Source organism: Callospermophilus lateralis, chromosome 11 (assembly GCF_048772815.1).
Source record: "Callospermophilus lateralis isolate mCalLat2 chromosome 11, mCalLat2.hap1, whole genome shotgun sequence".
Classification (NCBI taxonomy): Eukaryota; Metazoa; Chordata; class Mammalia; order Rodentia; family Sciuridae; genus Callospermophilus; species Callospermophilus lateralis.
In genome coordinates, this window is record NC_135315.1 from 60,966,837 (window position 1) to 60,981,769 (window position 14,933).

Consider the following 14,933-nt stretch of genomic DNA (forward strand, 5'->3'; position numbering starts at 1 on the left):
AATGGATGTTCTACTGGTTGGCCTCCAGTTCAAGTCAGAGTAAAGAGGTCGGCAACTAGGACTCAGAAGAAACATTGGTTTAAGGGTCGGAATATTATGCTTCATTGTTTAGATACACGGAGGATGAGAAATAGTATGAGGATTAGGACAGAGAATACTAGTGCGAGGACTCTGCCTGGTTTATTAGAATAGATCTGAGGATAGCATTGGCAAATAGGAAACATCACTGTGGCTTAACGTGGGGAGGAGCATTTAGGGGATTAGCGGGGGTATAATTGTCAGGGTCTCCTAGGAGGTCTGGGGAGAACACGACTAGGACTGTGAAGACTAATCCTAGAGTGAGTAGGCCGGGGACATCTGTAATTGTGTAATATGGGTGGAAGGGACTTTATCGGAGTCAGAGATGAGTCCATATGGGTTGTTGGATCCTGCTTCAAGGAGTAAAGAGTAAGTGGATTCTTGCTAGGACTTTGATAAGAAATGGTGAAACAAAGTGGAATGTAAGAATCGTGTAGAGTGGCTTTGTCAACTGAGAATCCCTCTCAGATTCACTTGACTAAGCTGGTTCCAATATAGGGGATAGCAGATGGGAGGTTTGTAGTGACAGTGGCACCTCAGAAAGGTGTTTGTACGCAACGTAAAATGTAGCAATGAACACTGTAGCTGTGACTGCAAACAGGAGAGGGACTCCAGTAGTCCATGTTTCAAGGTAAGCGAATGATCCGTAGTAAAGGTCTTGGCCTGCAGGAAGGAATAAGCAAATGAAGAATGTGCCATTTGCATGTATGTATTGAATTAGCCTCTCCAGGTGTGAGTTGCAGAGGAAAAAGCTGTTATTGTGTCAGATGTATAGTGTATGGCTAGAAAATGTCCAGTGAGAATTTGGATAATAAGGAAGAGCCTTGAAGGGAGCCAAAATTTCATCCTGCTGAGATGTTGGATGGTGCTGGAATATTGATGAATGAGTGGTTAACAATTTTAGTTAAGGGATGGGTTTTACGGATATTCTCTTTTTTTCAACATTTTATATCTCTATATTTTTGAAAATCCATCCATGAGAAAGGAGCCAAGAATCAGTTTCCAACAGGGGGCAGGTTCTCATGAAGGTACTGCAAGGCCAAGTGTGTCCACTTGATTTCTTGTTCTTTTGCAGATTCTGTGGTGCCACCATTGTCTTGTTCAGGTTCAGGAAGTTCATTCAGTGCTATTGCAACATCCTCATGAGGCAGCTTGTCTCTCTTCAAGCATTGTCAATCAAATCCAAGATCCTTCCATCTCTCTGATCCTCACTGTCCATTTTCCCGTAGCTTTGATTTTGTCATATCGTAGGCAGGCCGCCACAGCACCCGCTACTTCCAGAGCAGATATTCATTTTCACTTGAATTATAATGATGGTTTTTCATGTTATTGGTCAGGGTTAAATTCCATGTCAAAATAATGACACATATTACATATTTATTAAGTATACTATTTGTTTTAGGATTGTTATCACTAATAAAGTAATAATCCTTTGGTTTTTGATGCCTTTTTATTGACAGACTACTTCAGTTCCATATGTCAGTCATTGCAACTCAGTGAGATGAGGGTTTATTCAATGCACTTTATATATATATTAGTTTAGGTGAATACAATACCTTTATTTATTTTTTATATGGTGCAGAGTATCAAAAAACTGCCTCATGTCTGCTAGGTGAGCACTCTACCACTGAGCCACAGCCGCAAATCTTCAACACATTTTTTAAAATTAATTAATTAATTTATTTTTAGTTTCTTTATTTTAATGTGGTGCTGAGTATCGAACCCAGGGCCTCGGACATGCTAAGCAAGTGCTCTACCGCTGAGCCACAACCCCAGCCCCTTCATTTTCTTCCAGTTGGTGGTGTTGTCTATTCCTAGCTTGAGTAACTTTGGAAAGCTCTAACCAATAGATGGGTAATTTATGGAAAAAAAAAACCCACCCCCTTCAATGCACTCTGTCAAGTGCTAGGTGCTGTTCTAGGCATTGGGTATAAGGCAGAAAATAGTAGAAACTCTGCTGCCTGAGTTTAGATTCTGATGGGGGAGCTGTTTACCAGATTTCTCTTCCCATTTTCTGGAAGGTAAAGACTTCAACCTAGGGATAAGTCACAGGCCTGGTGGCTTGTAACTGTGGAAGGCAAGCCCAAGCCTTCACCCACCCCCACCAATCATCTGCAGATAGTAGAGTATTACACAGTAGGAAAATGATATAATTCTGTGCCAGTCTTGTTCATCTCCAATATGAATCATCACTCAGGATGACATGATAATATTTTTAACAGACCCAAAAGGGTCTACAAAGAAACTGCTAGAGTTAATAAATGAATTCAGCAAAGTGGCAGGATAATATGATTTTATCTTTCATTCTGTCAGTACAGTTGACCACATTGAATTATTTTTGTGCTTTGAAACATTTTTGCAACTGGGATAAATCTCATTTGGTCCTAGTGTATGATTTAATCATGTTCTGTTGAATTTATTCTACCAGAATTAAGGATTTTTCTGTCTGTGGAAATGAGGTATATTGCCCTGTACCTATAGGTTTTGCTAATATTACAGTAACTTTACAGTCTGGCCTATTCAAAGCTCATCCAAGTTGTATTAAGAATGCTCCTTCTCAGATAGGAAAGAGAAAGCTAAGCACAGCCCCACCATAATTCCTTTCTATGAACCTGAATTCACCCTTCTGTGCTATTCCAGGGATGGACCCCACACATTGAGCAATCGCTGTGGGAGGCCAGGCCATAATACTCAATCTGTCTCCTGGTATCATTAGTCCTGCACCAAATCCTGTGGGGAAAAGCCACAGCAGTTCTCACTTGCATTTACTGCAGATTTATATCATTGATGTGTCCTTTATCAAATGAGATCCTCTGTAGAGACACCCTGAACACACTAATGTGTTCATGTAACAGCTTCCTTGACTTCTCTCTTTGTGGACACAGATAGACCCACTTGAGCAGCCACAGCGTTTCCTGGAGGGTGGGAGCAGATGTGGCCATCCAACCCCTCTACATGGAAGTTACTGAAGGCTCCAGTTCTGGCTATTTCCAACAGTGCTGGCAGGATAAGTACCTAGCTTTGGACATGCTGGATGAAGGAAGGGACACATGCTAAGGACTTGGAAGGGTGCTCCCAAATGATTCTGAGGAGTATTCATGGCCACATCTCCCAGGGGATCTGCCCAGGCCTCTGTCTCCTGTATTCTCACCAGGGCTGTTCAGCACCAGCCTTAAAACCTGCCCATTCAGTGGGGACAAACAACCTCTCAGTAGTAAGTGTGTTGACCATGGTGTGTCAACATTCAAAGGTTCACAGTTACTATGTGCAGTGATTCCTTTTTGAATTGCAGGAATTTGTTCTTTGTCCCCCTAGAAAAATGATTTTCTCATGAAGTTTTATGTGTCCCTGGGATGTTAATCTTATATCAGTCTAGGTTTTTTGGGGGGAGGGTCCAATTTTATTTTAAGTTTTATTTATGTATCACAGCAGAATGCATTAGATTCTTATTACATATATAGAGCACAATTTTTCATGTCTCTGGTTGTTTAAGGAACACTTTGCTAGTTGTAATTTGTCTTTCTAAGTATCTATGTTCTTTTTGTTTTTCGATCAGGATCAGTCATTTCCTTTATGACTTCTGACCCTTGAGTCGGAAAAAAAAATACTTTCAACTTAAATGTTATCAAAGTATTTTCTAAGAAGCTTTCTTTTTACATATACACTTAGACCTGCTAGATGAGTAGCACATAACGATATCCCAGTGATTTAGGAGGCTGAGGAAGGAGGATTTAAAGTTGGAGGTCAGTTTCCCCAACCTAGGGAGCTCCTCAGGAACTTAGTGAGACTCCATTTCATAAAGAAAAAAAACTGGAGATGAGGCACTCACTAAGTGCCCCTGGGTTCAATTTCTAATACTAATTAAACAAAAAAAAACTAAAAATCTTGGATCTCTATGGCATTTACCATTCAAAGAAAATTAATTAACAGTCCCTGCCAATATTGTGTGGACAAACACAAACGTCCAACTACAATGACGTGAGAAAGCCAGAAGAGAAAGATCAGAGGGAGAGTGTTCCCTGGAGACAAGCAGGAGGGAGAGCAGGTGTGGGTACCAGACACAGGACAGTGTAATGCACTTAAAGCCAATTAGCTGAACATTTTAAAAGTCTTACATTTTAAAATAAACTAGTTTCAATAAAAATACAAAAAAAAAAAGAAAAAATAATAGGAGAAATAAAGGGCAGTTCTGGGATGGGAGCAGGTGCAACAGGGGTGCTCAGTGGGTGGTCCAGGCTGTGTGCCTACTGGGAGCCACAGGTCTGTTTCTGAACCTGGAGCTGTCTCTCAAGTGGTGGGTTGGTAATGCAAGATGAGCTGGACTTTCGTATCTTTTCCTTTATCTTATGTTTACGATCTACTGCAAGTATGTATGTTTCTAAGTGCTTTATTATTCTACTTGGCTTGTTGATATTACTATAAATGATGTCTCCACATACTGTCTTGTTCAGCACTGGTGTGGAGAATCTCAAACTCTAATGACAGGGAGCTGGACATTTTTGGTTTTGCCTGCTGGATGTGTTCCCTGCTACAAAGCAGATTTATCTTTTCTCCAGGCATTGGACATTAGTAGTAGTAGTAGTCAGTAGTAGTAGTAGTAGTAGTAGTAGTAGTAGTAGTAGTAGTATTTTCTTATTTCCCGATAACACTGCTTTGAGGCAAAGGGTTTAAGTTTAGGGCAGCCACAGCAAACAAGCAGGAGGCTGACTCAAAATGAAAAAGGAAAAGACCATGGATATAGCTCAGTGGTAATGTGCCCCTGGGCTCAAGCCCAGTAACAAAAAGTAAAAATAAAAAACATAAAAAACATAGATCTCTATGGCATTTGCCCTTCCAAGGAAACATAATTACTCCATTCCAACTTTACACAGCCCAGAAGAAATCAGACTGCACTGGTTTAAAAATGCAGACTCAGCATATCACAGGACTAGAAGCTAAGGGGTTGCTGGGGACTAGCGGTAGAGTGGGGAGGCAGTGGTCATGGATACCGAATTCCGGAAGACCTTCTGGAACTGCATAGTGATGACTAGTGCACAGTTTACAGAAGGCACATAATGATGACAAATGACTGCGTCTTTTAACAATGAAAATAAATCTTTAATTTTAAATAACAAAATAATAAACACAGATAATAAAAATGAATAAACAAATGATCTGGGAGAAGAACAGAGGCTCTGGGTTTTTCTCAGGATGCAGTGCTGACTGAAGGGCCAGCAGGGGGTGTTGGCCTTGATGGTCCACTGCAGGTTCGTCCAGCTCCAGTTCTCTATCAGATGGTGGAGGTGGTGGACCTTGAACAGGAGCTTCCACAAGCACCAGAGCTGCTAGAGGAGTAAAAGTCCACAGACTATCCATGTTAGGTCCAGGGACAGAATATTCCCTCCTGCCTTTCATACAATTCCACGCACAAACCCAACACCGGGGAGTGTTCCCAGAATGCACACAGACAATGACAGCTTTGCCTCTCATTGTTCCTGCCCTGCCCCAGTTCCTGTGCAGTATCTCGGCTTATCCCTTCCTGTCCCATTCTGACATACTCATAACCCCACCTCAGTCCTCCTCACCTTCGGCCTGTTCCTCCATGGGCTCAGGGTTTTCTGTCAAGGCTGGGACCTGGTGTCCTTGGTCCTCCTCCTCAGGGCCTGTGACAGTGACCTGGCTGTGGACATTACCAAGTGTGTAGTGAGCCATATGCAAGTGAGAGAGGGAGTAGACCACCCAAGAGGGATGGGAGACAGCAGTATGAGATGCCTGGTTTTTCCTACCATGAGGTGAGTGATCTTGGCACCCCACAGTTCAGAGGAGAGGGCGGAAGCTCAGAGAGTCACAGGGCCAGTATCAGGACTCACAGCTATATGTTACCCTGTCACCCTAGGCAAGGCTTACCTTCCCAACATTTGGCCCATCTCCTCTTGGATGGAGGAATTCGAGATGTTTGAGGCCGAAGAGAAAGAATCATACAAGAAGGCGGGATCCAGGATCTCCTCCAGCTCCCCCAGGGAGTACACCTGGAACACACATCCAGTGCTTGTATCATCCCCTCTTTAGCCACTTTCTTGGTTGGGACATTGAAGAAACAGAGTCAGTGCCAAACTGACCCACCAGAAGTGTCTGGGGATGGAGTCCAGTGCAATAGCCAAAGCACATAGGGGCTTGTCCAACAGAGGGACAGGAGAGCCCCAGCAGAGCAATGGGTGGCAGGGTTCACAGTGGAATTGCCGAGGGGATAGTCAGAAACACAGCAGCTTCAGGCCAGTTTGTTAGCTGAGCAGAGGTGGCAGCTCTGTGCATTGGGAGCTTATCCCCTGAGTCCCACCAGCACACCACATTCTGGAGATGGGAAAACAGGCTCACCCCAGACAGGAGGGTCCCTGTATGAGGACACCCAGGACATCATTCTCTGTGGTGCTGTTGAAATGGCTCCAGGACAGAATGAGGTCCAGGTCCCACAGCCCTGAAAGGCTGAATGGCTGTGGAACCTGGGTCCCCCTGGAAGGTGTTGAGGTCCTGGGATCCCAGCTCCTGCTTTCACAGTCTGGGGTGTGTTCCTTGAGACACAAGTACCAGAGAAATGGACCGATTTCCACAAGCCTTGTGATGTTTCAGCTAAACTCATCCCTAGTGATCCTGATGCTGTGAAAGACTTGGAGAGTGGGTGGAAGGACCGTCAGGCCATTGCCACCTGGACACCTGGGCGTAGGAGTTATAGTCAGTTGGGTGGCAGAGCACAAATCATCAGAGAATTAAAATAAAATAATGTCCATGTTGCTGTCTGTTGTTGTCACAAATATGGGAACAGTGACTTGGATGAGTCCAAGAATGAGGGTGGCAGAGAGGGTGGGGAGGATGGGCAAGAATTTGTTGCTCAGATTCCTCACATGGGGACTCTGCCCCTCCATCTCCCAGCCCTACCAGGAAGGTGTTCCTGGTGGTGTCTTTGCTCTTATTCACTTTTATTCTGCTCTGTCCCCTGCCAGTAGAGTCCCTTCTGTTCCGTACTCACCCTGAGGCCCAGCTCCTGCCCAGAGGTGCTTGGCTGTGGATACTCGTCCCTGCCCTTGGAGTCGGAGCTGAAGCTGCAGCTCCAGTGCTTGTTGAGGGTAAACTGTGGAAAGAATGGAAGACAGTGCCTGGTAGCTGGCCGGGAGCCCCAGCCCCTGCTGGCCTCCATTCAGGGTGTTTCTGCCCCATGTGACCTTCTGCTCCCCCGACCTCATACAGACCCTGTGTCTCAGGCTTCTACCCTGTAGGACAGGAAATGACACTGGGTGCCCAGGATGTACCGTGGACACTTTCATTCCACACCTTTAGCCCTGTCCTGGGGGTGACCCTGACAGGACACGAGGCTCACAATCTCCCACCACCTATTCCTGCCTCAGGTCCCTGTTCTCCCCTACTGAGGAGCAAGGTGGTGGGGCTCTGCAGGGCTACTCACGGTGATAGTCTCTCCTCGATGTACCTCCCCAGGGCTCTCAGGTGTTGACCTTAAGGTACTCCTCCAACTTGCAGGAGTGCCAGTTGGAGGAGTACCACCAGCAGGGGACTGGGAGCAGGATTTGAAACAAGATCTTAGTCGTTTCCAAAAATTTTGTCTTTGGGGTGTCCAGTGGATTGGGTCTGGGGAAGGGGCCGTGCAGCCATAGGGGGAACTTTGGCGGCGTGGCCTCCTAAAGGGTCGGCCTCCACAGGGGAAGCAAGCAAACATGTTTTGGCTTTCAAAGTATTTCACCAAATGAGCTGGGAGGAGGCTGTTGCTAGAATGTGGGTGCCTGGTTACTGGGTTCCAAGTTCTGTTTGGCTCTATGACCAAGGAAGGGAAGCCATGTCTTGGGGTTCCTGGCCTAACCCATCCTCCAGATAAGCCCATGTCTGTCCCTCTGTTGGCTCTCCTCCAGCCCCATGACATTTTCATGTGTGTACACAGCCAACCCCAACATCCAACCATGTGTGTACACAGTCAACCCACATCCCTTGACAGGCCGGGGTGGAACCAGGGTCCCAGCTTTGAGGAGACACAACTAGGTTTAAACACAGCTCCTCCTCCTGTCCTCTCATGTGACCTTGAACAAGTCATTGTGTCTCTAAGGCTGCCCAGTGTCCCACTGCACAGAATCCACTTCCTAGCACTGTCACCAGGCATATGTGAGATAACACTTAGAAACCATGTTGTCAGATGTCTGTAATGCAGAAAAGTAGAGATAAAATATGGAAATAGGTGAAATTTCACATAGAGTAGAGCTAAGAACAGGCTAGTCTCCCGCCTCATGACTTTGAAAATGCCATTTTCCTTCCTGGCCTTCTTTCTCCATCTGCATCTTGAGGGGGTTGAAATGCAATTAGTGGGGATATCCTCATCTCCCAGAGCCACCCACCTTGTTCTCTTTGGGATTAGAGTAAGCACAGTCACATTTAGTAAATGAATGAGCAAGAATACCTTCACCTCCATCACCCTTTCTACTCAAGTCCCATCAAAATAATAATAATAATAATAATAATAATAATAACCCTTCAAAAGATCACTAAGAAGAACTCCATACGAGGTAGGTACAGAACATATTCAAAAATCTGTAACTACGTGTATTTGTAACTCTGAAGCAAAATTACCAGAAATTTTGTGGCTTAAACACATCTCTCATGGTTCTGGAGGTGAGAAATCTCAACATGCCACAGGGCCATGTTCTCTCTAGTCTCTAAACATCAAACCTTTCTGATCTCTTTCAATTTTTAATAGCCCTATGTTTTCCCAGGTTTATGACAGTGTCACTCCAAACTCCACCTCCAATCTTCACATAGCCTCCTCCGTATTCTGTGTCCTCTCCTCTTCTTGAAGGGACACTTGACATTAAATTTAGAGCCCACCCAGCTAATACAGCATGATCATCATGATCTCATCTTGAGATCCTTAATTACATGTGCAAGGATCTTTTTCCAAATACAGTTAGACTCACTCATTCTGAGACAAACCCACAGAAATAATACAGTTATCTCATACTAGACAAAGGTGCCAAAAACATACATTGGAGAAAAGATAGCCTCTTCAAAAAATGGTGTTTGGAAAACTAGAAATCCATATGATGCAAGATGAAATTAAACTCCTCTCTCTCTCTCTCTGCACAAAACTCAAAGTGGACCAAGGACTTAAGCTTTATAACAGAGACCCTACACCTAATTGAAGAAAAAAGAAGACTGAAATCTATGTCAGCTTAGGAACTGACTTCCTTATCAAGAATCCTAAAGCACAAAGATTAAAATCAAGAATTAATAAATGAGATGGAATCAAACTAAAAAGCTTCTTCACAGCAAACAATCAAGCACATGAAGAGATAGCCTACAAAATCAGAAAAACTCTTTACCACCTGCACGTCAAATACAGCATTATTCTCCAGGATACATAAAGAACTCAACAAACTCAACAACAAAAATAACCCAATTAAGAAATAAGCATCCAGCAACTAGAGAGGCTGGGATGGGAGGATCGCAAGTACAAAACCCAGTCTCGGTAACTGCAAGGTGCTAAGCAACTCAGTGAGACCCTGTCTTTAAATAAAATATAAAATAGGAATGGGGATATGGCTCAGTAGTTGAGTGCCCCTGAGTTCAATTCCCAGTAAAAAAAAGAAAAAAGTAACCAAAGGAACTCAGCATTCACTTCACAGGAGAAGAAATATGATTGGTTAATAAAATATGAGAAAATGTTCAACATCTCTAGCAATTAAAGAAATGCAAACTAAAATCATACAAGTAACAGTAAATGTGGGGTAACAGGTACACTCAAACATTGCTGGCAGGACTCCAAATTGGTGTAACCACTCTGGAAAGCAGTATGGAGATTCCTTAGAAAATTGAAATGGAACCACTATTTGACCCAGTTATCCCACTTCTTGGCTTATACCCAAAGGTCTTAAAATCAGCATACTACAGTGACACAGTCACATCAGTGTTTATAACAGATCAGTTCATAATAGCTAAACTATGGAGCCAATCTAGATGCTCTTCAACAGATAAGTGGATAAAAAATATGTGGTATATATACACAATGGAATATTAATCAGCAATAAAGAAGAATGAAATTATGGCATCTGCTGGTAAATGGATAGAACTGGAGAATATCATGCTAAGTGAAGTAAGCCAGTCCCAAAAATCTAAAGGTCAGGGCTTCTCTCTGCTATGTAGATGCTAACCCATAACCAGGTACAGTAGGAACAGGAAGTATAGAAGTTCACTGGATTAGGCAAAGGGAAATGAAAGGAAGAGAGGGGAGATGGGGAAAGTAAAGGCAGTAGAATGAAACACATTACTTTCCCATGCTAATATACGAATACACGACCAGTGTAACTCCACATCATGATCAACCACAAGAATGGGATCAAAATTATAATGGGTTCCACCTCATGTATGTATGATATGTCAAAATACAGTTGACTGTCCTGCATGTCTAAAAACAAACAAACGCTGGAAGTGAGATCTTGAGGATTGAAGGTCAGTAATCACCTAGTAAGACCAATCCCAGCAGTTCACACTGTGCTTTCTTCTGTTCACCAATTAGGTCTTAGACCTGGGAAGTCGTCTTGTCATACCTCACAGAATGGCTCCACCTTAAGCTAAAATGTGTTGGAATTTTTTTATTTCATATGCCCAACTCAGTTTTCCATAAAGCAAAATCAACATTCATCTTTTGGTGTACTTCAGTTTGTTATTGTAGTTCCCTCTTATCAAAAATGTCAATTTCTGTGGTTTCACTAAAATTTGATCCAAAAACAGTAAATTTAAAATTACAGGGAAAAAAACACTAAGTTTTAAATTTTTCACAATTCTGAATAGAATGATCAAATTAGGTAGCATCATTCTCTATCATGACTATGCCGTGAATTATCCCTTTGTCCTATGATGCGGGACGTGTAGTTGACCCACACATTAGTTCCTAAACAGCCATCTGGTCATGAGATAAACCATGGTGGTTTTCACTGCTTGTACATGGGGTTCAGTTCTGTCTGTAATTTCAGGCATATACATGGGATATTCAAAGGGATCTAATTCACATTTGAAGTCTTTCTCTTGGAACCAAAGAAGAATTGGAACATGACTTTGAGAAAAATTTCTTTTTCCTAGGCTTCTCTGATCTCTCTCAACTATAGAGACATTGGGTTTTTTCATCTCTATTTTTCAACATAAACCGGTTCCTCCACTGAGTACCCTGAAACTTCCTGCCTTTTGTCCCATTGCAAACTCTGTGGAAAAGAGCATTTACTCACATAGCTCCCTCTTCCTAATACGCTGCATACCACACTGGAGTCTCAGAACACTATGATCCCCCAACATGGCTCCAGCATCAGTTCTGACTTTCTCCCCATACATTGACTAATTTGAGTTTCTGCTCTCCTGTGCTCATCAGAGGTAGTTGGACAGTTTGTGTGTTCCTCCTCTGGCTTCTACTCTGGATCCTACTGCGTTGTTTTAGTGTTTCAGGGTGACAATTCTCTACTGAAAAAGAAAAGAGTTACAAGTATCTTTTATAAACATTAATTTGCTCTCATAAGAGTCACCTCCAGAACTTGTGGCAGCTCCAGCTCCAGCTCCATCACCATCCTGAGAACCAGAGGAGCCATTGTCAGAAACCCCTTCACCACCAGCTCCAGATCTCAGGTACTAGAGGCTCAACAACCAGTGCCAGCTCCTGAGCTGCACCTTGGACCTGCTATGCCCAGAACAGCCCTTCACCTCCCTTACCATTTCATTTGTTTTCCTATTAGTTTTATTTGCTGATGATTAATTTTAAATAAAATTTAGTAGTTTACTCATTTGAAATATTCATTGCAAATATTCAATTCAAAGTTCAATGCAATTAAGTGAATGTTCAATGTGTGCACCCATTGCCACTGTCTAGTTCCAGAATATTTTCCTCAATCCTGTCCCCCCTCATTGTCCTGGTTGGCCCCAGCAGCCACTCTTCATTCTATCCATGTGTAGCAGATTTGTGATCAACATGATAGATAGTTGGTGGGCATCTGCTCTCTGCCACACTGTGGTAATGGAGGCAGATGCAGGGCACTGTGCCACATCACTTCTCACCCCTCCACCACATCAGAGACTCCTGGACTCCTACCTGATGTTTCCTGCCAACCTTACCAACTTTCAGGTTGGCCTTATAGTGTCCTTGCCTCCCATTTCAAGAAACGGAAGACGCATTGTCCCCATCATGGCCCATGAGCCCAGCAGGATGTGTTCTTCCCCTTCCCCTCCCTCCACATGCACCTCTGAGAAAGAATTAATTTCTATATAAAGAACTCAAAAAGCTTAACACCAAAAAAACAAATAACTTAATCAACAAGTGGGCTAAGGAACTGAACAGACACTTCATGGAAGAGGAAATACAATCAATCAACAAATATATGAAAAAGTATTCAATGTCTCTAGCAATTAGAGAAAGGCAAATCAAAACTACTCTAAGATTTCATCTCACTCTTGGTAGAATGGCAGTCATCAAGAATTTAGGCAATAATAAATGTTGGTGAGAATGTGGGAGAAAAGGTACACTCATACATTGCTGGTGGGACTGCAAGTTGGTACAACTACTATGGAAAGCAGTGTGGAGAGTCCTCAGAAAACTTGGAATGAACCACCATTTGACCCAGCTATCCCACTCCCCACTCCTCAGTTTATACTCAAAGGATTTAAAATTATGCTACAGTATTTCACCCACATCAATGTTTATACCAGCTCAATTCACAATAGTTAAACTATGGAACCAACCTAGGTATCCTTCAATAGATGAATGGATAAAGAAAATGTGGCATATATACTCAATGGTATATTAATCAGCTTTAAAGAAGAGTAGAATTATGGCATTTGCCAGTAAATGGATGGAGTTGGAGAATATCATGCTAAGTGAAATAAGACAATTCCCCCCAAAACAAAGGCTGAATGTTTTCTCTAATATGTGGATGCTAATTGACAATAAAGTGGGGGGCACTAGAGAAGAACATCATTACCTTAGATTAGGTAGAGGAAAGTGAAGGGAGGGGAGGAGGGGATGTGGGGATAGGAAAGATAGTAGAATGAATCAGACATTATTACTGTATGAATATATATGTGACTGCATGACAATATGATTCTACAACATGTACACTCAAAATAATGAGAAATTATATCCCATCTATGTATGACATCAAAGTGCATAAATACATTCTACTGACATGTATAATTAATTAAAACAAATTAAAAAAATAATTTAAAAAGAAAGAAAAGGTAAGCCTCAATTAGATGGAAAATTTACATCATGTGGATGTCTTTCTCTGTATGTGCTTATATTCCTAATTTCATAGTCAGACATGGCGTAACAATGGGGACTCTTTATGAGAAATGTATCAGTAGGTGATATTGTCCTTTGAGATCACCATAGAGTGTACTTATACAGAGGAAGAAGGCTATGATGTCACCAGGCAGTATACTCTCAGGGGACCACCATCTTATATGCAGTTCATCACTGACTGTGAGGTTGGTATGTGTTGCATGCTTGTACATCCATAGGTCTTTGCCTCTGGACGGAGCCTTCAGATGCTGGTAGGTTGGATTTCTCTTTCTTCCTCCCCACCCTTCCATCTCACTGTGCTCCCTACCACCATTCTGCACTCATTACTACCTAGTGGATCATCCCAATTCCCTCCATTAAGAGTCCTCCTCCAGTAGATGAGACAGACATTATTACCCTGCATACATGAAGGATATAGTCACACTACTGGTGTGACCCTGCACGACATACAGCCAGAGGAATAAGAAGTTGTGCTGCATTCATATATAATGTGTCAAAATGCATTCTACTGGCATGTACAACTAATTAGAACAACAACAACAAAATCCACACCTGGATTCTCTCTGGCACCCTCCAGCTGGCTAGGGCTCCTTCACATACACTCATCCAGATGGCATACCAGTTATGGGACTTGGTGACCTAGGAGAATGACTGCCAGAGGATAAGAGGGAGTGGGGACGGGGACACTAAACTTGGCTTCTCCCTGCTGCACATCACTTCTGATGTAGATGGATCCCCCCTAGTCACCATCCAATCCCTGCAATCAGCAGGTGGGGTCCTGGCCACCAACTCTTTAATGCCCAATAGTGAGCAGCAAGAGGACACTAAGTTTTAGCAGTCAGTCAACTCCAGTCAGGCCTCTCAGTATCCAAGGGGGATCCGTCACAGAATATAAAAATCACCAGATCCTCTACTCCCTTAAAAAATTGTGTAGAATTTGCATGTAACCTCCACAGTCTTCCTTCCAGATACTGTAAATGAACCTGAGATTACTTATTATGTAAATACTTTGAAGTGGTTGTCAAGGGTCTTGTTTAGAGGAAAAATTACAAGGAAAAAAGTCTTAAGTATCCAGTAATGATGTGAATATTTTCTCAAACATTTCAAAAATTACTTTGAGCTATTCATCAGCCCACTCAGACCAGCCAGAGTCCTTTTGAGTTGCATCCTGACCCTCACCCAGCTGTACAGCCCCCTGGGGACCAGTCCAGGCTCTGGGAGGGCCACAGCCACACACACCAGGAGAATGTGCCAGGACATGCTTTGGTTGGCACTACTGGTCTGTCTGTGCTTGGGAAGCCCCACCCTGGGTCACAACAAATAACATGAATGCATCCTTATCACTCAAGAACTGCACTCAAAAAATGGAAAGAAACTTGTATTACTGTGCAAAAACCACATAAATGAAATTAACAAACAGAAATGTGATATACATGTCTTAGCTCAGACTTTGGCTCACATTTGCTGGGTTCACTCCCTCCTCAACATCAGCATCTCATGAATATTGCACTATGCATTACAATGTTTTCCTCACTGTTTGTATAAC

The 14,933-nt window shown here is 42.9% G+C and overlaps 1 pseudogene; it reads right to left on the bottom strand.

Moving 5' to 3' along the window:
* Positions 1 to 1,073: 1,073 nt before the first annotated feature.
* On the bottom strand, positions 1,074 to 1,328 carry LOC143410318 (anaphase-promoting complex subunit 13 pseudogene; annotated as a pseudogene).
* Positions 1,329 to 14,933: the final 13,605 nt, after the last annotated feature.